The 27996-nt window shown below is 30.9% G+C and overlaps 1 pseudogene; it reads left to right on the top strand.

Annotated features, from left to right (window-relative positions):
* Positions 1–24: 24 nt before the first annotated feature.
* LOC143640250 (protein SIX6OS1-like) lies at positions 25–27996 on the top strand (annotated as a pseudogene).

The raw sequence follows: 27996 nt of genomic DNA, 5'->3' as shown, positions 1-27996 counted from the left end.
TATTTTCTTTACATAGTATCCAAGATGAATGACAGCCTCTTTGTCAGTCTGGACAGACTTTTGTTAGAATTTGGTAGGTATAAAATGAAAATAAATAGGTAACTGTATTATTATTCGACATTTTAACAATGAAGTAAAGTCACAATAGAATTGTTTTAGTTTTCCAGTATGAGCAAGATATAAGTACTAAAGAAGACATGATTCAAAGAATTAATAGTAAGTAGTTTTGCATGTTAAAGATGTTTTTGTCTTAATTTTTATGACATATAGCATAATATATAATTGCCCTGTTTAGGGCAACATGTAGTTGGCATTGTAACTCTTCTGGAAATTCTCTACTAATTTATTAGTATAAATTCTCTACTAATTCTGGAAATTCTCTACTAATTCTCTCCACTAATAATGAGCTTTTTAGCCTAGGCAAAATAGTTGTGATTCACCTACTGTTTTTCAGTAATTTTGTGTATTCTGCATTTAATTATTTTGTGAAGAATTTTGCTTTAAGCAGCAATGACCCCTAAGGTGCAGTTAAAAAATGTTATATTTCTCAAGTAACAAGGTTACTTCAAATATTTGAGTGAAATGTTTCTCTTTAAAGAAATCATCAAAAATTAGGAACCAGAATTGATGCCACATTTTCAGGAATAATAATTCTGAAAATAAGTGAATTGGCTAGTAAATATAAGTGAAGTGGTTGAGCAAATTAAATAAATATAATGCTTTAAATATTTTAGTTCTAAAAATATAACTATTAACTTCTTAATTGTCACAGAAAGATTGAATTTGGTTATTTTTTTCTACAATCAAAAAAATATTATGAAATTATTTAATATTTTCAAGAACTAAGTTTATCTTAAATCATTGGTAAATAAGTTAGTTGATGGTGTATTTAATAATTAATTGATAGAAATTATGTATTTGTCAATAACAAAATCCTTATGTTAATACAATTAATGAGTAAACATTTGCATGAATTTATAGCATCATAAGATGAATTGACCTTAAGTGTCACCTAATCTAGCCCAGTGTACATTCTTCAATTGCAAATACAAATCCTCCTTAGTTTCTGGGGGGCTGTGGTTTTTCTAGTTTTTAGTACAGGAGGCTTCCCTTCTCAAGCCTCACTTCCTCTCCTTTCTGGCTGAACTCCTTTTAGGTAAGTTGACATAAACTGTTTTTCTTACTGTATTTGTTTATTTTGAATTTATAATTTCTACCTTAAGAAAATAAACATTTCCTCTTTTAGAATGCTTTGAAGACATAAAAGAAAACAAATCAACTATTTGTAAGATACATGAAACTATAAATACAACAGATGAGGAAATTGCTCATTACTGTAAACATAGTAATGAAATCAAAGACAACTGTAGTGAGTATTTGAAAGAAATGAACCTTCAGTAATTGCCATTTGATTTTTTTATTCAAGATTTCTAGGTTTATAGTTGAAGACACCATTGCTTGTTTTGTTTTGGTTTGGTTTTTTTTGGTATTGGGGTTGAACTCAGGGTCTTCCTTGTACATGCTAATAAGCATGTTCTCTACCATTGCCCTAAGTGCTGAATTATGAGATTTCACTAACTTAGATATAGTTAGTATAAATAAAGAATTTTAGTGTAGTCTATGTAAGTCTTATTAGTCTGAAATAATTTCCATTTTTTGACTTTTCAAGATCTTAGTGTTTTTGTTTATGTGGTGCTGGGAATCAAATCCAGGGCCTTATGCATGATAAGCAAGTGCTACCTTGATACATGATAGACAAGAACCACTGAACTACACTCTGGCTTAAGATCTTAGTTTGTATAAGGGAATCCAACCTAAAACTTTTCAAGATAAAACACTTCTTTTGAGAAATATCTCTCTAGGTCTTTTGTCCAATTTCTAATCAAGCTATTTCTTTTCTTGCCATTGAATTGTGTGACTTCTACTTCAACCATTTTTATGATAGGAAAATATTGGAAGTAACTCTAAATGTTCAACATTAAGGGACTAGTTAAATGAATTTTGGTATATCCAGATGACTGAACACTAGGCAGCCAATAAAATCATGACTTAGGTGTATGTTTGACATGGGAAAATGTTAGTATATTGCAAATTGAACAAAGCAGTTTATGCATCATTATTCATAATAAGAACCCAATGCATGATAATATATCTATATCTAAGAAAAACCTCAAAGGATGCACATTGAAAAGCTTATAGTAAATATCTTCTCATTGAGCTTATGTTTCTTATGGAATTTTTAAATACTCAGAATATATGCATGTATAATCTTAGACCTTCAAATTTCCTTTTGGGGAATATATTTTAAGTATCAGAAATTAAGGGGTTGGGGATATATCTCAGTTGGTAGAATGCTCACCTGGAATGCACAAGGCCCTGGGTTTAATCCCCAACACCACAAAAAAAAAAAAAAGAAATTAAGACAAATATTTAAGTATAATTTCAGTAAGTGATAAAGGAGGATAAATTTTATGTGAATATGATCTCAATAATGTTAAAATATATAATTGTAGCAAAATCTTGAAACAATTTTAAAATCATAGTAGTTATTTAATATTGAGAATATGTAAGATAGTTTCTTATGTATACACTTCTGTGCTTCCAAATGGGCATATGGACTTTTTTTTTCTTTTTCATTTTGCATATGTACTTTTTGAATTTGGAAAAAAAATGAAAATAGAGGAAATATTCAAACAATACTTAGAATGGAAGCTGCCATGGTATATATAGTAATTTTAGATTTTTTGCATTGGTAATAGTTTTCAAGTTATATAATAAAACAAAAATATATGAGGTGAATATTCATTTTATTCTATCTGATTTGATAATCTATTTTGGCCTAGTTTCAGCCATGCTATATTTGCTTCTTTCCCTATCATATCTCAAAAACAAATTTTATGTAAAAATTAATGAATATTAATATTTGAGCATATGAGTGTGTGGATATTGATAGTGATGGGGATAGGATATGCAATTTTTTTCTTTTTTATACTGTTGTATTTATTATTTTAAAAATTGGTTTATATTAATTATACAGAGTAGTAGATTTCATTGTGGCATAGGGAATGTTTTCTTGATGTAAACTTGTTTTCTCTAGGAAGACACATTTATTGCTCTTTAAATGATTTTGTTCATTTTTTATTATCTCTGCCAATTTTTTTATTTGTTTATCATTCTGAAGTGCTAATTACAACTATAACTTTTTTCTATAGCTGGAAGCCAACATGTGATGTTTTTCATAAACATGAAGATTATATGCAGGACCAATTTACTATTTATCAAGAAACCATTGAAAAAGACAAGTACAGTATATATATTAACTTAAGTGTATCAGTTTTATAAATTAGTATTACTGGAACATGCTTTGTAATAATTTAGAAAGTGTGTATTGTGAGGGAATTATTTTTAAGTAAATGTGATATCTTGGACTGAATCTTTGAAGGTCTCCATATTTGTTGTAAAAGCTTGAATATGTTGAGATATTGCCTTAGATATAAACCATTTATCTATCAGCAGTATTTATAGCAAAGTTCTTCAATTAATGGTATTTTTGACTGAACAGTGTAAGCAAACATTTAGGAGGATAATTATTTGTAGAATAAACATTTTGAAAAATTTGAGGTATTGGTTTTTTTAAAGGCATTTTGTGTCAAATTTCAGTTTTTCAGATTGCTAATTTAGTAAAGTGGTTATATTCTAATGGAGAAATACCAGTAGTTATCTGAATTTATTTTACTTCGTGTAAAATCACATCATCTTAGGGATTAAATGTAATTAATGAATATAATAAAACAATGTTAGAGACTTTGAACATGATATATATGGCATTAAAATTTTACCTAATTTTAAAAACTGAAGTGATTTGAGAACACTTATCAGTTTTTACATTTTATTTAAGAAACACATATGTTGAAGGCCTTGTGGTGCATACCTATAATCCTAACAAGTTGAATGTTGAGATAGGAGGATCTCAAGTTCAAGGGCAGCTGTAGCAACTTAGTGAGACCCTAAGCAACTTAGCAAGATACTGTCTCAAAAATAAGAAATAATAAATAAATAAATAAATAAATAAATAAATAAATAAATAAATAAAGCTGGGGATAAAGCTCAGTGGTAAAACACCCTTGATTTCAGTCCCCAATATCAAACAAAAAACCCTCCTAAAATAACTACCCATGTAGAATCTATAATCCATTATTTTCAAAAATGAGTCTTAGATTAGAACTAAAGTTTAAAATTGGGACTTAATGGCATTAGAAATCTTGTATGTAGATGAGGTTTCTCAGGAAAATATATGGAGCAAAGTGGAGAAAGGCAAAAGTATGCTATCATCCAAAGAGTAGACAGAAGGTGGAAAAGATGAAGGAGACTATTAGGTTGTCATTTATAGATCCTGCTTCAATCCCAAAAGAATTTGAGATATTTGTATAAAAATACCACAGTGTTTAAAAAAATCAAGGCTACATGTGGTCCTGCATATTGTTTGTTAAAAGTACAGAAATTAGGCTTTGAAATTCTTAGTAGTCAAGGCATTGATCAAGAAATATGATCAGAGTGTTCATTTAAAAAAATTCAATTAGAGGCTGGGGGTGTGACTCAATGGTTGAACATTTTCCTAGGATGCTCAAGGCCCTGGTTTTAATCCTTAGCAGTTTACTTGCTTAAGATAAGTTATGAAGTTTTTCCCGAGACTTGAGAGAAATTTCTCTCCTGGGTCTTCAAAAAGGGGAAATTGGGGAGTGTGGTAATATTTTCAGTAAGTTCTTTCAAAAAAGTCCCCGTTTTTAATGTTTTTATTAATGCATTAAGTTATACATAATAGTGGTATTCATTTTGACATATTCATTAATGCATATAATTTCCTTCATTTCAACAATCAGTACTGAGAAAGTAGGAAGGAAGTAGGGGCACTAGCTACTTATTTCTGATCTCCCATTCTTGTTCTGAGCATTCATGAAGACTAGTACTGCTAGAATAAATTAGATAATAATGACTTTCTGAATCATGACTTAGCTATGCTGTGTTCTGCCAAAGTTTCTATATTGAAGATGTTAGAAGTGGATATGACTATATAGTATGAACAAGATAAAATATGGTATGCTAATCTCATATGAAACAGGTGACCTAGGCCTAATTTTTCAATGGTATTTCTCTTCTCCCTAGACCATTTTCCCAAGTTATTATATAAGTGGGGTCTTAATTAATAAACATACATTTAGAAGAACAGGAACTTATTTGGGGCTCAACTGCTTTATCTTGCTAAAGGGGACAGAGTTTAGCAATATTAAAAAAATTAGATCATTCTTAAAATTCAGACTTGTTGACCCAGTACTTATTAATCACTACTTATTAAACCAGAAGTTTTAAGAATACTTGCTCCTATTCTCTGCTAAGGAGAACAATCATTATAGCATCTTTTAAGAAATTTCTTGATCCAAGAAATAAAATCTTGAGGAATATAAGGACTATATATTTTCAAAAAGTTTACTATGAATATTATTTTTGAAACCAGAATTTGGTAAAAAGAGAATTCAGGAATATATTTTCTGTAGGACTGGAGATGTATAGCTCAATGAGTGAGGCTCTCAGTGCAGTCCCTAACACTGAGGCTGAGGGTATATTTTCAGTGAAGAACTGTATTGAGTACTTTCAGGTACTTTCAGTGTTATAGATCAGGATTGGCAAACATTTTTTGTAAAATACCAGATAGTAAGTATTGTAACTCAACTCTACTGTGTGGTACAAGATGGCTTTAGGCCATAAATAAATAAGTGAGATATGATCCAATAAAACCTTATTGGACAGTGAAATTTGAACTTCATATAATTTTATTATGTCATGGAGTATATTTCGAGTTTTTTTTCAATAATTTAAAAACCATTCTTAGTTCACAGACAACAGAGGATGGATTAGATTTGGCACATAGGCAGCCTGGGGATGTAGCTCAGTGGTAGAGCACTTGCTTAACATGCAAGGCTCTAGATTCAATCCTCAGTATATTCTCCCCTACCCCATCACAAAGTTTTGGCACATAGGCAGTAGTAATCAACTCCTTTGGCATATGGGTCAAACAAAAAAGAAGTCTTAATATTCTTTTGTAGGAATAATGCCTCACTTATGACTTGTGCCTAAATAGATGGTCACCCATTATTAGTTGAATTGATATAGAAGAGTTCCTCCAAACGGCTCAAATTTTTTTTTATAAGAATACTTGTGGGGTATACATGAATGATTATGAACCCAGAGTTTTAACACATAGAACGTGACTTCATGTAATAGTTTCAGCTAAAGAAAATTAAAGGAGATTTAAAAGGCATAGTTACAGAGGTCAGAACCCAGGGAGCATAGATATTTAAGAAGGTATAACTGATATTGGCCAAATTATATTATATCCTGTGCATGAATGAATAAGTAACAACAAATCCCATCATTATGTACAACTGTAATGCACCAATAAAAAATGTGGGGAAAAAAAGGTGTGACTAAAAGAACCCAGTTCTGCAATGTCAGTTAGGATGAACATAAAAAATAGATCATTTGATTGGACAATTTAGATCATTGATGACCATGGAAAGAATAATGTCATTATACTGGTGGGAGTGGAAGTTAAATTGAAGAAGATTAACCAGGTGAGGAATAAAAAAAGTGTAGCTGAGAAGTGTCTTGGGGTTAAAGAAAGTTGAAGGACAGACAATAATGAGAGTAATACAGACAAATAGATGTTTGAATTGCTTTTTATACTTAATTTAGGAGACTTTAACAAGTGATATTTACTAGGTTTTTAGATCTATTCTACATCATTTATTTTTAACAGAAAAATGTATCATGATTATGTATGTCAGTATAAAGAAGTTTTGAAGCAATACCAACTAAAATATTCAGAAACACCCTTTTCACGTGAATATTATGAGAAGAAAAGAGAACATGAAGAAATTCAATAGACAGTGTTGGCATGTTCTGAACTACTAAAAATGAGTGAAACTATTCTTATGGAATTTCTAGGTATTAACCTTTCTGTAATATGATGCTTTAATTATTATATCTTTGTACTGAGAAGAATACAATAAATCAGTCTCAACTATGACTTTTTTTCGGTGCCTGCACCCTTTCCATCACTTACCGAGTGGCCATTACACATGTATCCACAATAGTATTTCTATTTATAATTTTATTAGATAAGTATTGTTTCTGTATTTTAATTATTATTTTGTTTTCCTGGTGAGAGCTTCATAGATTTGTTTTTGTGTTTAATTCAGGTTTTAAAGGTCACTTTAAGGTCTTTTGGGATTAGTTCTCATGTACATGTGATCAAAAGCAAGTAATTTTAAGGGGAATAAAATTGTATATGTATTTGGCTTTAAAGTGGCATATCAACAATCAAACTAATGAAAATGTCATCTTGCTTTGTCTTTTCAAAGACGTTCTGATTAAATTGATTAATTATTACTTGTTATGATAGATGGTGGTAAGGAAGTGAGTCAACAATTATTCACTAATATTTAAAAATTCAGTGGGTACTTACCTTGTGTCAGGCAGTACTTAAGAAATTACAAAGCTCTCTTGCAAGGAGCTCACAGTTTAATAGAGGAGAAAGACAAATAAAGAATTCTAATACAGTATCACTGTGATAGATGCTTAAGTAATTCTTAATTGGTCTAAGTCTCACCTGTTTGTCAGAGAGATCTTTCCTGATGCTGAACTTGAAACTTTAATCCTCTTTCAACCTCCACAATCCTTTATATGCTTTTCTATCAGATTATTACTCCTATGTTTGTACTAAGTCTTCTTTATCCCTGTATTCTACCTTGCTTCCTTTCTGTTTCATCCTAAACCATTCTTTTATCTCTTCTGCTGCTTTTTATCCTTCATGTTTTGGTTTGAGCCTATTATATTTTTATGAACATTTGTTGTTTATCTATGCATTAACTTCTTAGTGGGAAAGGGCAGAGGTTAGTTGGTAGATGAAGTACAGAAAGTATAAGGGAGTTGGATATGAGTTGGGATGAGATGTAAAATTGCATGTTAAACAAGAAGAAGTAGATGGAGGTAGGAAGAATTAAAGATTAGGATTTAAATATCTATTTCTAAAAATTTAAACTGATACTTTTGGTAATAATTTAGCTTTATAAATAATATTCACCTGAAATGTTTGTTCTAGCATATAAGTCACATATTTTTAAGGCAGGATAGGAAGTTCTGATAAAATTTCTCTAGAGTTCTTGTTCACTGTTACTCTTCTATTCATTTCTAAATTCTAGATAGATAATAGAGGAACTTAGGTAATTGTGTTAATTAATAACCATGTAGGATGTCTATTAATAGCAGATAAATTTTCTACTTGAAATTGAGTCTAAATCCTCCCTAAACAGAATGTCCAGATGAAAGTTCTCAGTTTTACAGGGTGCATTGATGAACCTTATAAGGCAAGAAAAGGGAAATTGGGTGGATTTTTAATGTTGATTTTGGAATAATACATGATGGAAGCATAAAAAGTTAAATTGGGACCTGAATTTATTATATTTTATTAGTCATCCCAATGACACAGTGAACTTAGTTTAAAAAAAAACAAATAACACCTTGTGAAAATATTTAACTGAATAAAAAAATTCTAACAAATATTTTTGATGGATGTTACTTTTAAGTTAATAGAGATCAATACTAACTTATCTTCATTAGTCTGCCAAATATTTATATTAATCTTACCTGTTTCAGAAACAGTGCTTATTGCTTATATATACCACACATATAAATGACATTATATAATATTAACTATTTCTGACATAGTACATTTATTTTAAATGTAAGGTTTACTTGCACAGCATAGTTCCTTAACATAAAAAGAGTTAATCTGAGATGTAAAACACAAGATATCCTCAAACATGCCAACAGTTTTACCAAAAGTTCATCTGAATTGAAGAAAGAAGCAGATGAAGCAGAAATGGAAATTAATTCATTAAACAAGGTATGTATTTTGTTATTGTTTCTAAAATATGTATTAATGTATAATAGTGTGTTAGTTGACACCTTAGGAGAGCTGTTAAGATAGCCTCAATGTAGACAAAGGCCAATTGATAAGCTTTAGATCACTTTGAAGCCAAAATGTTTTTCAGGTGTGGAATTTATTTAACTCTGAATTTGGGGGAATAGGTTGGCTTTTGGGAGGGCATGAAGAAGGATCAAGATGTAGGTTAAGAGGAATTTACTTACTGACTTGTGGTGCAGTAAGTTAAACCCAAGGCCTCATCCACACTAGGCTTTGGGTTTGATCCACTGGTACCTAATACCTCTGGCCCTGTAACAGGAATTTAAAAGCATTGAAAAAGTAACAGTGTTTTCAAAAAGGTGAACAGTAAATAGTTTAAATAATTTAATCTTGCAAAATTTACAACTGTAGTTTATAATTTTTAGGAAACCAGTCTAGAAACAGTTAAGCTTTTAAGGTTTTATTGAATATTTTTAGTATCATCCATTGAATTGTGGCTTTGATTCACATACATACAAGAACTCATCAAAATCATTTTATAAATTTTGAGAAAAAATTGAAAATTAAATTTTCTAAATTTTTTAAAAATTAGATTTTATAGTGATCATTCATAGTTACAAGGTACAAAATAATATCAATATAATTTTATTTTTTTTCTAAATATTTATTTGTTAGTTTTAGGTGGACACATATCTTTATTTTATTTTTTTATGTGGTCCTGAGGATCGAACCCAGTGCCTCATGCATGCTATGCGAGCACTCTACCACTGAGCCACAACCCCAGCGCCCCCAGCAATATAATTTTAATAATGAGAGAAAAATGGATGCTATTTCCTTTAAAATATGTGATAACTATGTCCCTATGTAAATATTCAATGTCTATTTTGCTTATGATTATTCTTTTAAAAAATGGAAATTATTGATATTTATGATTGAAAATTTAGTAGTAAGGAAAAGTTAAAGGGGTATGATTTAATATTGATGTAACTCTTAATGACTTTCAATAGAAGATAGTAAATTCTGCCAAAAATACAAATCTTGTGATTCTTCAGAAAAAAAAATCATATTCATTAATTAAGACAAAATATTCTTCTTTGCAGGTAATTATTTCATTTTCCTTTCCCATTTTTATTTTTAGCTGATTGCAAGACTTAATGAAACCAAGAATCTTTCAGAAACTCTTGAAGAAAAGAAAAAAAGTACAGAAAAGAGAAAGGAATTGAAAGAAAGGTATAGGAAAATTTTAAAATTCAATTTTATGTGACCAGAGATTCTGCATCTAAAAGTTTGATTCTGTATTCTATCCTCTTTTTTTTTTGTTCTGATTAGTTATACATGACAGCAGAATGCATTTCGTTTCATTGTACACAAATGGAGCACAACTTTTCATTTCTGTGGTTGTACATGATGTAGAGTCACCCATTTGTGCAGTCATATATATACCTAAGGTAATAATGTCCTCATTCCACCATCTTTCCTTCCCCCATTTCTGTTCTCCTTCCCTCCCTCCCCTTTGCCCAATCCAAAGTCCCTTCCTTCTTTCCATGCCCCCTCCCCTCATTATGGATCAGCATCCACTTATCAGAGAGAACATTCAGCCTTTAGTTTTGGGGGATTGGCTTACTTTGCTTAGCATGATATTTTCCAACTCCATCCATTTACCTGCAAATACCAGAATTTTATTCTCTTTTAATACTGAGTAATATTCCGTTGTGTATATATACCACAGTTTCTTTATCTGTTCATCTATAGAAAGGCATCCAGATCAGACAGTTTTGCTATTGTGAATTGAGCTGCTATAAAAATTGATGTGGCTGTGTCACTATAGTATGCTGATCTTAAGTCCTTTGGGTATAGACAGAGAAGTGGGATAGCTGGGCCAAATGGTGTTTCCATTCGTAGTTCTCTGAGGAATCTCCATACTGCTTTCCAGAGTGATTGCACCAATTTGCAGTGTACCTTTTCCCCAAATCCTTGCCAGCATTTTTTGTTGCTTGTATACTTGATAATTGCCATTCAGACTAGAGTGAGATGAAATCTTAGAGTAGTTTTAATTTGCATTTCTCTAATTACTAGAGATGTTGAATATTTTTTTTTTGTTTATTTGTTGATGGATTGTATATCTTCTTCTGAGAAGTGTCTATTCAGTTTCATAGACCATTTGTTGATTAGGTTATTTGTGGTTTTTTGTTTTGTTTTGTTTTTGTTTTGGTGTTAAGTTTTTTGAGTTCTTTATATATCCTGGAAGTTAGTGCTCTATCTGATGTGTGTCTAGTAAAGATGTTCTCCCACTCTGTGGGCTCTGTCTTCATGTTATTTATCTTTTCCTTTGATGAGAAGAAGCTGTTTAGTTTGAATCCATTCCATTTATTGATTCTTGATTTTATTTCTTGTGCTTTAGGAGTCTGATCAAGGAAGTCAGGACCTAATCTGACATGATGAAGATTTGGGCCTACTTTTCCTTCTATTAGGCACAGGTCTCTGGTCTAATTCCTAGGTCCTTGATCTATTTTGAGTTGAGTTTTGTACATGATGAGAGAGAGGAATTTAATTTCATTTTGCTGCATATGATTTCCAGTTTTCCCAGCATCATGTGTTGAAGAGGCTATCTTTTCTCCAATGTATGTTTTCTACACCTTTGTCATGCAGGCTATCTTCTATTAATTTCTTATGAAAAATATTAATTTAAGGTGTTGGGTTGTGGCTCAGTGGTGGAGCGCTTGCCTAGCACATGTGGGGCCCTGGGTTCGATCCTCAGCACCACATAAAAAATAAATAAATTTAAAAAACCTATTGTATCCAACTATAACTAAAAAATAAAATATTTTTTAAATATTAATTGAAATGATTTGAACTAGTATTATTTAGTATGCTTTAGTGAGGCTGAGGATATTATAATTGTAGAGGGAGAGAGGGTAGCAACAGCACATCTGATGCACAATCTACCTTTTTATCATCTTGTCACCAACTTGTTTAGTTCTGTCTTTATCATGGAGAGTGTAGAGGAGCCTATAATTGTGACTTAATCCATGACGTCATATGTTTCCTTGTTTTTTTGTCCTGTTTTTTGATAAAATAGACCTTCGTGATGGAAGCATAAAGAAAAAGTCATTAATTTTTCTCTTAAAGAAAAATAGATGTGTTACTCTTGCTGTTTCTGATCTACTTTCTATTTTTTTCTTTTTGCCTGTGCCCTTTTTTCATTCTAAATTTCCATTCCTCAGTCTTCATTGCCTTTGTGTTAATTTTTCAACACACTCTTCTCGAGTTTATTTCCCTGAACCCACTTCCTTGGATCTGTTATTTGCTTGACCTCCTCCCCAACATGTTGCACTCCCACATATCGTATCTATGGCAGTATGTATTTAGTTTTATGATGAAACTGATTTTAAAAAATAGGCAAACATACAGAATTTTGCTTTGCCAACAATGTTTTAACATAAAATTCTGTATATTGAGAGGAACTTATATAGATATTTAGTCATTTTTTACTCAGTGTACACAATAGCACCCCCTTATTCATGGTTTTGCTTTCCATGATTTCAATTACCTGTAGTCAACCATGATCCAGAAATATTAGATAGAAAATTCTGGAAATAAACAATTAAATTGCATGCTGTTCTGAATAGTCTAATGAAATTTCATGTCATTGTACTCTATCCTACCTGGGATTTGAATCATCACTTTGTTCAGTATGTCTAAACTATATACATTACCTGCCTGTTAGTTACTTAGTGGCCATTTCAATTATCCCATCGAATGTTATATTATCATGGCGCTGGTGTTCAAGTAACCCTTATTATACTTAAAAATGACCCCAAAGTGAAAGATTAGTGAGGCTGGCAATTTGGATATGTTGAATAGAAACTGTAAAATGCTTTATTTAAGTGAAAAGGTGAAAGTTCTTAACATAAGGGGGAAAAAACAGTTATATGCTTAGGATGCCAAGATCTGTGATTAGATTTATCTGTCCATGAAATTATGAAGAAGAAAAAATAAATTTATGCTAGTTTTGCTATCATACCTCACACTGCAAAAGTTAAGCCACAGCTCAGTGTGGGGGTGCATGCCTTGGGAGACTAAGACAGGAGGATTGCAAGTTGGAGACCAGCCTCAGCAACTTAGGCCCTAAGCAGGTTAGAGATAACTTGTCTCAAAATTTAAAAAATAAATATAAAGGACTGGAGATGTAGCTCAGTGATTAAGTAATCCTGGGTTAAATCCACCACAGGAGAAAAAAAAGCTACAATGTGTAATAAGTGCTTGCTTAGTTAAGATGGAAAAGGTGTTAAATTTGTCTATGTATGTATAGGAAAAACTATGGTATATGTAAAGTTCGGTACTGGGGAACTTATCATGTGTAATTTGATAGTGTATTTTGATAGCATTTATTCTACTTCATTGATTTAGGAAGAAGTCAATGAAATTATCTTTCAGTAAAAAACTTAAAAGACCCACTTATGTTGTATTATTGTTTTAATGATTTCTGTATTCATGGTAGTTGATTTGTTTCCAAATCAGTCTTTTTAAAGTTTAAAGTACTCTGAAATCTAAAATGTAACTTTTATGATTAGACTTTTGGTTTAAGATGTTTTTGATATGTTTGAAAAGTCGTTAAAAATGACTATGTTTGTCGGATGTATTGATACATGTCTGTAATCCCAGTGACTTGAGAGGCTGAGGCAGAAGGCTTGCAAGTTTGAAGCCTCAGCAACTTAAGGCCCTAAGCAACTTAATGAGACTCTGTCTCAAAATATAAAAAGGCCTGGGGATATGGCTCAGTTGCTAAGTGTCCCTTGGTTCAATTCCTAGTACCAAAACAAAAAGAATGATTATGTCTTAAAAATAAAATTGTGACATACTGAGAAGACTACTGGACTTAATCAGGAAAGGTGTTTTAGCTCTGACACTATTACCAAGTAATTTAATACTATTGTACAAAAGTCTGTTAAAAATCTCTGGAACTGGGGCTGGGGATGTGGCTCAAGCATTAGCGCACTTGCCTAGCATGTGTGTGGCCCGGGTTCTATCCTCAGTACCACATGCAAACAAAAGATGTGTCCACCGAAAAACTAAAAAATAAATATTAAAAAAAAATCCTCTCTCTCTCTCTCTCTTTAAAAAAAATCTCTGGAACTTAGTTTCATTATTTGCAAAGTGGAGGATTTTAACTACATAGTATCTAAATATCCCTTCTAGCTTCAGAATATGTTAATTTTTACTTAGCTCATTTAATGTAATCTATTCTTCTCTTTAGAATTTTTGAAAAAGATGAGCATATGCTTGTATTGAATAAACTCCCTCAAAGCACTCAATTGTTTCTTCCTTATGAACCTCATAAATTAGTAAGACCAAAAAAGATGCATTCTTCAGAACCAAGAGTTACAGGTACAGAATTGTTTATTATTTAATAACTTTATTTGTTTGGGTAAACCCACAGAAGGAGAAATAAAAATAAATTTTAGTTATCATTTGATGTGAGCAAGAACAAACAATACTGGAGACTTACAGATTCAGGAAAGTACTGCTTTGAGTCGGAGAGCAAACATAAAATGTCTTCTCTACATATTTTTTTCCCTCTGAGAAGGAAACTTTTTACATAAAATGTGTTTTGGTTGGGTTGCTCTGCTGTCAGAGGAATATAAATAATTAGATATTTTTATTTGAGGAATTCTATTGTCATATGTATGATTTCTATGGGTGGCATACTTGTGTTAATAGTGTTTGAGACTTGGTCATTGAGACATTTGAATTAGATTTCATTCAAGGATCCATAGATTAACTAGTTTAACTATATTATCAGTCTCCCCTCCATCATTACTATTATTACTTTGTCTTTTTTGGTTATGGATTCTAAAGATACAGTTTTGTCAGTTGGTCATTTTATCATTTCATATTTAATTGCTATCATAGTGAATGTAGAGTGATAAATTAAGAGATGTAATGTTTAAAAATTGTGTATTTAAATTTAAATTTAATATTCATATAGACTTGATTGTCTAAATGATAAGGTTAGATTACATGGTGGAGATGAGGGCCAGGGTGGTAGCTAAGTAGTAGAGTGCAAACTTAGTGTGCATAAGGCCCTGGATTCAATCCTCAGTATGAAAAAAAAGTCAGATGTTTGATTCTATCTTCAGAATTGATTTTTAAGTAGTATTACTTAATAATCTAGATAAAAAAGAAGAAAGTTCTGTGCAGCAGTCAAATCTTGCCAATATTGACTTCAGACAAAAGGAAAAAGACCCACACATAGGTATTTCTTTTTAAATAATATAGATTAAATACTTGCTTTTGTTAAATGAGAGTAATGTACTACACTTGAGACAGAGATGTGTGTGTGCAGGTGTGTGTTATAAATATATTAAATCAGCCATTAGCATAACCTTTGAGATCTAAAAAAATTAAAATTTGAATATGACATTCTGAATATAGACTATAATATGCTCCATTGCCTTCAAAATAATGGAAAAAATATTTTAAAATACCAAGCCCTTTATCTATTAAACCAAAAACTTGAAAAATCTCTGGAAGAAGAAACACTGATTGGATTGAAGAAGGAAATTATAACCTGGGACATGCATAGGATAATTCTGTTATCAAAATAGAGATGCAGGGACAATCAATAGGGTAATTTGTTGGGCTCCTTCAGAGGGAGTTAAGTAACTTAACTCATGTTCATCTTTATTTCTCTACTTTGCCTTTGGTCAGCCTCAGTAATGGGATGACTAACTCCAGGTGGAAGCAGTGAGTAGTGGAGCATGGGTAAGAGAAACTGGCTTGTGTCCTGGGTGGTTCTTGATGCCTGTGAAAAATAAGGACTACACCAACCAAGTAACTAACTGCTAATATTGCATATCTTTATTTTCCCTTGAAAACAGTCCAGAGGGAATTCCTCAATGAAAAAAAAAATATTTGTCCTTTCACTGATTTGTAATTAATACAGACACTGAAATGAAACTAAGTCTAAATATGTATTATAGAAATCTAAAATTACAGATGATTTTAATATGGGATGAAGGTAGATAAATGAGGAAAACAAATGTTTACCGAAGTTTTTAATTTTTTGGTGGTGGAGGGGTAGTAGATGTAGGGAGAAAATATAAATGCTGATTAAGTATACATTCTGGAAAAATGCAAATTTATGTCTGTATGTCAAATATTTAAGAAAATCATCAGAAGAGAAATGGAAGGTGTAAATTTTTTAAAAGTAGAAGAAAAAAGATAAAAATTAGGTTAACAGAGTGGAAACAACAGTTAGCATTTAGATAGAAAACAAACAAGATGCTGGAAAAAGTTCTGAACAGATAAACAATCATAAAAATCTGACTGGGTTAAACCACTATTAGAAGACAGAGGTACTTGTATGGGATATATTTTAAAAATACAGTTACATACTATTAAAACAGAATAGCTGAAACAATTTTACAAATAAAGGCTAAAAATAAAAAATGGAAAGTATGCATCAGGTGAATACAAACAAAAAAGCAAATATAACAATATATAGAAATAACACAAGCATTAGCAAGGATATATATATTTCTTATTTTTTAAAGAGAACAGTTCATTGAGAAATCATAAAAACCATGTTGCACCAAATTATGCAAAGCAAAAATTGACAGAACATCTATCATAACAAAAACAATGAAATAAACTTTCCATTTAAGCCAGATATTTTTAGGAAAAATTAAAGGCTGTAAATGAACATAATAAAGCAGTGGCTTACATGTTAATATAAAACAAATTTTATTTAAAGTTAAAAATGAAGTATTAGCTCTTTCATATGTAAATAAAAAAGAAAGTTCAGGCTTCAATCTTTTAATTTGTTGTTTTACTTTTCTGTATTCTGTTTCAAAGATTTTAGAGGATAGAGGGACACAGAGCAGATCATCAATTGAGAAATGGCAAGATTTTCTTAATTAGTTATAATATGAAGGGAATAAATTTTAAAAAAGATTTACCTTAACTGTTATAAAAAAAGTTATTAATTTATTATAAACATCAAATTCATTGAGGGTTTTGAATTTGTTTTCCAGTATTTGTATGTCTTATATGTAGTAGTTTCAATTAATGTATATAAGCATTATATTGCAAATGATGATGATAAGGTTGAAATGCCAATGAAATGAGAGAACCTTGTATAGCTTTAGCAAATGTTTATTGTTTGTTTTGTTTTTTTTTTTAGTTTTGTTGATTTTATTTTTTTAAATACACAACAGCGGAATGCATTACAATTCTTATTACACATATAGAGTACAGTTTTTCATATCTTTGTATATAGAGTATGTTCAATTCATGACTTTTTACATGTACTTTTTTTTTTTTTTGCATTGCAATTCTTATTACACATATATACTGCCGGGTTTCTGTTCTCTCGACTAAAAGGCTCAGGGTTTATTCCAGTTAAACTGGGCTGACTAGGCTGTGAAAAAAAAAACCACACAAGAGACACAAATACCTTTTTCTTTGGGGTTGCTGTGAAGGCTCCTCTGACCTTAATAGTCCGCAGGAAGAGAGAGAGCGAGAGCACACGCTGACCCCTTTTATTGAGGAGAAGCTATTCAAATGAGGCAAGGGGTCAGGTTTTAGGGGGCTGAGTCTATCTTCATGATGTCCACTGTCAGCAGGTTGACTGACATCTGGGCAGGCCACACCCAAAGACAAAGTAAGAGAAGGGGACACACAAGGCACTTCCATGGAAGATTCTATCCTAAACAGGACAAGGGGTTATATTACAAAGGAGCATAGCTTCACCCATGGGGCTGTAGCAAGACACATCCATGCACAAGACACTGTCCCTCAAATCCAAGAAGGGTGGGGAAAGCTCTGCCACATTTCTGTGACTGAGCACCTCAGAATCCAGTCAGGGGCTGTTACTCAGTCACATGTAAGGTTGGTCTCCCACAATATACCACAATTTTTCATATCTTTGTTTGTATATAAAGTATGTTGATACCCAATTCGAGTCTTCATACATGTACTTCAGATAATGATATCCATCACATTCCATGGTCCTTGCTAATCCCAAGCCTCTCCTTTTCCTTCCCATCCTTCTTCCCTATCTAGAATTCATCCAATCCTCCCATGCTCCCCCTCCCTACCCCACTATGAGTCAGCCTCCTTATATCAGAGAAAATATTCAGAATTTGTTTTTTTAGGGATTGGCTAACTTCACTTAGCATTATCTTCTCCAGTGCCATCCATTTACCTACAAATGCCATGATTTTATTCTCTTTTAATGATGAGTAAAATTCTATTGTGTATATATGCCACATTTTTTTAAATCTATTCATCCACTGAAGGGGCATCTAGGTTGGTTCCAAAGTTTAGGTATTGTGAATTGTGCTGCTATAAACATTGATGTGGCTGTGTCCTTGTAGTATACTGTTTTTAAGTCCTTTAGGTATAGACTGAGGAGAGGGATAGCTGGGTCAAATGGTGGTTCCATTTCCAGATTTCCAAGGAATCTTTATACTGCTTTCCTTATTGGCTGTACCAATTTGTAGTCCCACCAGCAATGTATGAGTGTACCTTTCTCCCCACATCATATGTAGTCAATTCAATGCTTTCTTTTTTTCTTTCAGGTATTTAATGATTCTGGTGTGAATAACAATTCAAAATGTTCACATGTTACTGCTATTAAATGTTCACAAAATTTTATGCAGTTCAGGTAATTTTTTAAAATAAGAAAATTCTTAAGAGGTGAGAATGTAGTTCAGTGGTAGAGGACTTACATGGCATGCTACTAGGTCCCTGTTTCAATCCCCACCCCTACCTGCCCCCAATAAAAAAAACTTTAATTTCTGCAATTTGTGAATATCAATTCAAAATAATATAAAAATTATATGCCTTGCATTTTAGATTGTTAACTCCTCAGAAACGATCAAACAACAATCAGTGGTTTGAAAAAAGACATACAGGTATTTGCTATTCATATTTTTCCTAATAAATAAGGGTAATAAATTACATCAGTTTTTTATACTAGAATTATTTGGATTGTTTACATCTCTGTATAATTGATCATGCATACCTGGTTTTAAAACATATTCCCTCTAAATATTAAGTAAATGTATTTTATTGAAGAAATTTTGAAATAAAAAAAAAATATAAAAAATACTACCACCCAGAAATAATGGACATGATACATACCAGTGTATATTCTTTTAGTCTTTTTTTCTATGTGTATGTTTTGTTCTTTTACCCTCCAAATTTTAATTATACTATGTATATAATTTTGCATCCTTTTCCCCTTCATAATAAATTATTGAGGTTATTTCTACATATCATTAATTAGTTTTTATTAGTAATGACTGTATAATGTCCCATTGTGTGGATATGCCATTATTTAGCCATTCTTTCACATTGAATTCTTTTTGATTTCCTGTTTTTTACTATTATAAATAATGTTATTATATTTTTGCATTGATATATTATTATCTTGGACAATTTTCTTTGAATAAAGTCACAGAAAGATCACAGTATATATGCATGAATTTATTATTCTCAAATGAACTAGCTATTGAAACTTCATATCTTTGGAAATATAATTTATTTTTCTTTCTCTCCATATACATTTCAATATTCATGTTTGTATAGTTATGTATATACATGTATACATGAATATATAAATATAAATGTGAGTATATATTGTATATTAAGTGCATACATGCATATGTATTTTGGTAATCTAGTAATTCACAATAATTATTTAATTTATTATGCCATGTGGAAGTCTTTTTCTCTTCTTCTTGGATTATTGACTTTTATTTTGAAGTTTTAAAGATGGCTTTTTCTGATCCCAGGAAAATTCTGTTAATGTATGCATTTTAGAATGATTATATACTTAGAGTCTTTTTCTCTTACTCTTACTAGGAGATCCAACACAATATGTTTATTGTACACAAATGAATAGTCTCCTTGCTTTCTTCTAAGATAAAAACTTATCTTACCTGTACAGGTGATCTGTTCTAGCTATTTATAATTCTCTCTATATACCAAACCAACAGTGTTAAACAAGGACAAATAATTAATCAAACAATGCAGGGAACTGCATATAGCTGGCATAACTCTACCTGTTGTTCATACACAAGAAGTCATATAATTATCTTGAAATAAAAATATTTATTTCAATAATCTTTAGACCCAAAATTTGAAGAAATTAATATGTAATGAAAATAGTAATTTTTATTTAAATTCAGAAGACAAAAACAAGAAAGCTTTCAGAAGATCAGATAGAATAATATTGTCATGACTTCAATATAGAGAAAGATCTCTTAAACAGGAATTAAAAAGCCCAGTCATAAAAGAAAAATTGATGAATTTGGCCACATTAAAATTAAGATTTTTGTTTATCAAAAGATACCCTAAAAGAGTATCAAGTGCATCATCAAGCCAGAAGATATATTTGCAATACAGAAAGCTCTAAAAAGAGTAATTTGAAAGTATATACAGAACTTTTACAAAAGAAGAAAAAGACAACCCAATTAGAAATATATGCAAAATATGACTAGGTATTTTAAAAAGAGAAAGAAACGTTTGTGGCAGATAAACATGAAAAGATACTCAGCAAATCATGGAACTAAAAAAAAAAAAAAACCAAACCCACATTGAGTTATCGTTACATGTTTACCGAATTAGCAAAATTCAAAATGTCTCACAATATTATGTTTTGATGAGAATACAGGACAATAGGAGCTTTCAAACTATTGGTAGGAATTGTCTTTAATAAATTAGAGCTAATTTGTCTAATGAGATTGAATGATTTCCAAGGTGGCTAGTTGTCACAGTGTAAATTAGTACAACTACATTAGAAAAGGTTGGCATCTGGTCTTGAGAAATGCACATACTCTATTCCTCATAATTCCACCTCTAGGCATATACTTAAAGAAATACAAGTATATACATACAATTGTATCAGTAAAGAATGTTATTATTTGTAATAGTTTTAATGTGGAAACATCCTAGATACCCATTTGCAGTAGAATGTATAGATACATAATGTCCTGTTTGTGCAATGGAATACTTTATATCAGTAAGAAAACTATGTCATGTACTACAGAATGGATGAATCTCACAAGCTTATGTTACTCAAAAAAAAAGTAAACAAAAGCAAGAGATAGGACATATTTAATTTCATGATATAACATTTTAAATCAGGAAAATATGTTACTGAGATGATAAAATCATATATAACAAATTAGGAAAAAATTATCACAAAAGTCTGGATAGGGATTACCTCTAAGAGAAAGACATGGAGAATATAGGACCTTTTGGAGTGCTTGTGATGTTTTATTTCTTTACTTGATGTGGTTACATGAGTGTTCTCTTTATAATTTTGTTTGTTAAACTGTTTATATTTTATTCTCTTATATATTGGATTGAATATATATATATATATATTGGATTGAAACATGAAATTGCCATTTTGGTAGACTAACAGAGTTAAATATTGGCAATTTCATATGGTTAAACTAATGTGTTTTACTTTATAATAAAATTGCAAAAAGAAAAACAGTTTGTTCTCATGTAACAGATGCTGAGTGTGGAGAAAAAGGGACAGTAAGACAATTAAGAGAATCAAAATGCACTTCACAAGTAAGTCAAATGTTTGATTTGACCATTCTAATTTTAAAATTTTGTGTCCATTTTAATTTTGGATTTAGTACAATAAAGATTGTTTATGTGAGATTTTATTAGTTGCTAATCAGGTTTCTAGGAAGTTACAGATTCTATTTTTCAGATTCAAAAGCAAGGCCAAAAACATGAGAGAAGAATAGCGTTACCTTAGGGAAGAAAAGGGAGGACAGGGGAGGGGATGTGGGAATAGGAAAGATAGTAGAATGAAATATATATATATATATATATATATATATATATATATATATATATATATATCTGCATGACCAATATAATTCTACAACATACACACTCAGAAAAATGAGAAATTATGTCCCATCTATATATGATATATCAAAGTGCATAAATGCATTCTCCTGTCATTTATAACTAATTAAAACAAAAAAAGCCAAAAGGACTGGGGGTATAGCTCAGTTGTAGAGTGCTTGCTTAGCATGCTTAAAACACTGGGTTCCATTCCCAGCACCACTAAGAAAATAAAACAGAACAAGACAAAAACCAAAAGCCACAAAAAGTTTACAAATAAATATGCAAAAATTGTCATTAATAAGGGCTGATAAATTAAAATTTTAAAAAACTAAGTGCTGATATATATTGAGATTGCAATTTGGTAAGATTAAATGATTTGTTGTGGCAGTCCAAGACCAGTAATTGCCATACTTGAAATTATTTTTGAATAGTGGGAAGCTTTAATTATGATAGATGTAGACAATATATTTTAAACTTTACCCTAGATACTAAGGGTTTAAATAAGAGAAACAATATAGTAGTATTATTCTGTAAGGAAATACAAATAATAAGTACATATAAATTTTTTTTGTCAGACCCAAATTACTCTTTCCTTTCAAGGAGTTAGTATATACAGTTATTCATCTATACTACAGTCCTAAACATTATTCTTTATCAAGTTCAGTATTTTCTGGTTGTTATACTTTTCTCAAGTAGCAATGAGGAAGATGGAGCTGGAAAGAAAAGAAAAAAATGATCATTAAAATAATTATTGTTTGAATGTGTATTTTAACATCACTTTTCCAGTTATTCTTATCTTACTTATCTGTGAAATGACTACAGATTAGTATGGTATTTTCTGTCTTGTGCATTTTTATATATGTCATTCTATTAATGCAACAACATTCATTTTTAGTTTTCTGTTACTTTGAATTTGCAGCCTATACATGCAGAACATTTTGGAAAGTCAATAGAATATAATAGTGATGAAGTAGAAGAAAGGCCTGAGAATTTTCCACCAACTCCTGAAATTCCTATATTTTTAAAAACTCCTGAAGCTATGAAGACACACGAATCTTTGGAGAAAATACAGTTTCCTAAAGCTCCCTCATTTGAAATGTAGGACTTTATTTGATAATTATAAGTAAATTATGCATTAAGTCAGATAAAGTTGATAGGAATAGTAAAATGACTTATACCTGTAACTTTAAATTTTTTTTTAGTATAGAGTATTTCAGACATGCAAAGTAAAGACTAGCATAATGAACTTCCAAGTACCTATCATCCTGTTTGAAGTATTAATGTTCTGCTTTTCTTGTTTCACAGGTCTTCCTCTCTATTTTTCCTGCAGCGTTTCGCTGAAGATGATGTAGATCCTGAGTACTTACCCAGGGCAATACTATATAGATTTAAAATTTTCCAAAGGGTTAAATTTTGTAGAGAAATTTAAAATGTTAAAGAGCTACTGCCATATTTGGAAGATTGTGGGCTTATCATTGAATAATGTTCCAGCAGTCATTTTCCCACATGTTATAGTGTCTGAAGCAAGAATTGCCATTCTGCTTAGTAAGCTAGTTAGGCATAAATATCTCTAACATGAATATTTATCTTTGAAAACTATAGATATATGGTTTGCATTCAAGAAAATAGTGCTACCTTTAAATGTTGTCTTTAGTTCAGTCTCTTCCTTAATACTGATCCCTGAGGTTTTTCCAAAATATGTCAGATAGATTTCACTTTATCAGGGATATCTCACCTATATCCTACTTCTGTATTTTAAATTGTTAAAATAAGTTTTATATAAGAATACTATGCTATTGACTCAAGCACAGCATGTTTAAAGTGAAACTCAACTTCAAATCTGAGAATTATTAAGGAATATCAGATTATATGCTAAAATTTCTCTCCATGGATGAGAAAATTATGATCTGTAAAGTTAAATGACTCATTCATGGTCATAGAGATAGTTTATGGAAGTATTGTTACACTTCATACACACACACACACACACACACACACACACACTTTTTTCCTTTTTTGGTATTTGGAATTGTCTCCAAGGCCTTGTGAATACTAAGTACTTAATCTTCTGTTGAGCTATCCCCCTGGCCCCTATTATATTTTAAAAACACTTATGTAGCACTATCTGTGAGCCACTGTTATAAGCACTTTAGACCATTTAATATTGATCATTTGGTGTTCACAACAATCTTATACATTTTAGGTACATTATTATCATTATTTTATAAATGAGGAAACATAATTATAGGTAATACAAATAATCATTGTTAGAGTTGAGATTTTAAACCCAGGCAGTTCTGGTTTTAGAATCCATTCTCCTAACCAATGTGTTACACATTGTATTGTCTATTTTTTCCTGATCATTTTACTGTTTAACTCCCTGATAGACACTTAGTAATGGCTGGCTTCTAATCCAGACACAGCTTGTTGGGGCTGGGGCTGGGGCTTAGCAGTAATGCCCTTGCCTGGTATGTGTGAGGCACTGGGTTCGATTCACAGCACCACAGATAAATAAATAAAGTAAAGGTCTATCAAAAACTAAATATATATATAAACAACATAGACACAGCTTGTTACTGACTTTCAAGATCTTGAAGACCATGTTGGGGTTAAGCGCTTGGACTTTGAATCTGAAGTGCTGAATTCAATTCTCAACTCTAGAACTTACTGTATTTTTTTGAGCAAATCATTTATACTTTCTATGCTTAAAAATATTTTACTGTAAAATTAAAGTGACTGAAATAATATCTGTATTATAGAGTTATTATGAGGAATAAGTTATGCTTATGGAAGTACCTAGAAGAGTGCCTGACAGTATATTGAGTATATATTCATAATAATTATCAGAAAGTTGACTTTCTATAGTAGTCTCCTCCCAAACCATCTTTTCTGTATAGGTTGCTTCAATAACTACTTCCTACCTTCCCTTCTATGCTAATGTTTACCCCCATGACATTGCTTGTGGTCAATCTTCAGTGTTTAGTTATAGATTTTTAACATTTTGATAATTTTTAAAAATCTCTTTGTAACAGAAATGCAGTTCCTGAAGGTCAAACACAAAAAGAATCCTCTGGATTTTCATTTCTTACAAGTTATACTTCTAGATCACCTAGATTGAATTTATTTGATTCTTCTGTATTTGATTCAGAAATTTCATCAAATCAGGTAAAATGAGAAACTAAAGTTGATTTCTAAAAATTGTACACTGAAACTTAGGGGTAATTTTATTTCCTTAGTACCAAACTATCCTGGGACAGGATAAGGCAATTTTTAAAAAAATTCTGGGTAGCTGTAGTATAGCAAAGTGCCCTATTATCTTTTTGCTCTTAACTTTAGATGCCCCATATTCACTGTATTTATTTTTTTAAATTTCAAGATAGGGATGATTTAAATTTCAGTTAAGGATTTCAGTTAAGGGCAATTTGCAATGAATTTGTCTTTTTAATTAACGTGCCTACTAAACAAACTACATATTCTTTTTTTTTTTTTTGAGAGAGAGAGAGAGAGAGAGAGAGAGAGAGAGACAGAGAGAGAGAATGAATTTTTTAATATTTATTTCTTAGTTTTTCGGCAGGCACAACATCTTTGTTTGTATGTGGTGCTGAGGATCGAACCCGGGCCGCACGCATGCCAGGCGAGCGTGCTACCACTTGAGCCACATCCCCAGCCCCCAAACTACATATCCTGAAAACAAACTTTACATATTATCAGTGAACTTACAATGGCTTCATGTTTTGTCTTTTCAACTATGTGTGTGTACATGGCAACATTATCATTGGTTCATTTTAAAAGACCTAAGGAATTTCCTGCATCAACATTGCTACTGTTCATTGGAAATGCTTATTTCTGTATTTAGTAATTAAGCCCCCAAATTAAGATATGCTTTATTTGAAAAGCAGAGACAATATAAATTTGTGGTTAAAACTAGACTCTGAAGCCTGATTACTTGAGTGTATACTATATGTAAGATTTTGGGTAACTCTCAGTTTCCTTATCTGTAAAATGAAAATAATTATTACCATAAGGTTTGTAAATATTTAGGTGAGTTTATGCACATAAAACATTTAGAAGTTTCAATCACTTAATAATACCATATAAGTATCAATGTAATATAAGTATTATTACTTATTTAAATTAGTCATATTTACCCATTTTTTATATTTATTAGAATTTTTATTACTGTGTTCCTTGCACTATATTAAGCTGTTGAAATTATAAGTTTGTTGATGATATAGTAGTATACATTTCATATTTTGTTTCTTTTAACTTTGGTGTCAATTTTACTTAAATACTTATTTCAAAAACTAGTGGGGCTGAGGATATAGCTCAGTTGGTAGAGTGTTGCCTCACATGTACAAGGTCATGGGTTCAATCCCCAGCACCCCAATAAACGACAACAAAAAATTAGTAATCCCTAAAAAAGTACATTAGAAAAATAGTTGAGAGTTACTAAATTCTCATTTACAGTAATACTATGAATGTTAAAATAAGTGTACATATATATAATGAGATACTCTCTGGATTTTTGTTTCTTTAAGGGCAAAGACCTGTTATATTCACTTCTGAATTCCTCACAGCACCTAGAATCCTGCCTTGCATAGCAATCTATATTTATTTACAGTGAACATAGTTTTATGAAGCCCACATATAATCTTCTGAAATTAAAAAATAAAATCAAATTTATTTATGCAAAGAGTGATTCAAGATTTTAGTTTTTTCTGGATGTATGTCTAAATTTTCTTTTTAAGATTTATGGGTATGTGCTGAAGACAGTAGAATGAGAAAGGGAGAGAAACAAAACACAACTGTCTGGTAATCAGTCCATCCAGTCAGTCAGCCATTTTAATTGGTAGTTGGCTTATTTAGAATAAAATAACTGAGATATTAAAAAATATAAGAAAACTTCAAAGTGTTACAAAGTAATTTCTTTTGCTTAATGTACTAGTTGATCAGTTCTCTAAAGAAAAAAATATTAGGTGCCTTAGAATACTTGTTTTAGGTAAATCTTTCATTTATTGTAGAGTTAATAATAATTGATTTTAAATTTAAGATGTTGACAAATTTAATATGTATAGTTTTAAATAATATAATGATGAAAACAGTATTTTTCTTTAGTGGAAATTCAGAGAGTCAAACACCAAATAATTCTATACATAAAGTTGATTTTTGAACAATGCTATGAGTGTATATTGTAGTTGGTCAATAAATAATGGTTGGATAAGTTTGACTTATGCAATGTCTCTCAGATCTAACATTTTTTTCTCTCCATTTCCATTGTTATGATGGTATAGGTAAAGTCAATTTTCACCATCTCTTTGCTGGACAATAGAGTTTTGTTCCTTTTGGTTTTCTCCACTTCTAGACACTTCTGTTCCAGCCTTTCTACACATCTCTCCTGAAGAATCCTTATAAAACAATTTATTTAATATCATATTACTTTTGATAATGCTTAATGTTTTCCTGTTGTCTACTAAATAAAGTCCTGATTCTCTAGTGAGACATTCAACTGTCTTTCCAAGCTCATCTTCATTAAATCCTGCTTAATATATCATTATTATTTCTCAATATCTTGCCAAGTTGAGCTGATTTCTGTTACTCTAATAATTCTTATGCCTATTTCTGGGCCTCTGTGCTAGTCTCTTCATTTGAAGTGTTTTATTACACCTTCTACCACATATAGTAGTTCTTTATTTACTTGAGTTCATATTACTTACAAGTTGGGTTTATGTTTGAGTCTGTTTATCCTTCCATAGTGTCAAGAATAATGCCTCCCATGTGAGAAGAATACATTTAAATATCTGTTAAACAGGTAAATAATTCAGTGGTACTGTATTTATTGTATAAATTGTATTGTAATCCTCTAGGTTATATGCATTCTATATAACATGGAGAGCATGATCTTGTAATATTTGTCTTCCTCAGGAAATTTATTTGGGAAACCAGAAGGAGAAGACACCTTTACATTTTCTTTTTAATCAGACACTTTTTAATCAGCTCATACATTTGGTACTGGAAAAGATGATTTTAGTTTTCCCTTTTCTTTTGAACAGGATCAAACAATACCTTCTTCTTCATTAAAATGTTTTTCATCTTCCTCACAAAATACAGCACAATTTACTTTTTTTTGA

This window comes from Callospermophilus lateralis, unplaced genomic scaffold (assembly GCF_048772815.1).
Source record: "Callospermophilus lateralis isolate mCalLat2 unplaced genomic scaffold, mCalLat2.hap1 Scaffold_144, whole genome shotgun sequence".
Taxonomy (NCBI): Eukaryota; Metazoa; Chordata; class Mammalia; order Rodentia; family Sciuridae; genus Callospermophilus; species Callospermophilus lateralis.
This window is presented reverse-complemented; position numbering and strand designations above follow the sequence as displayed.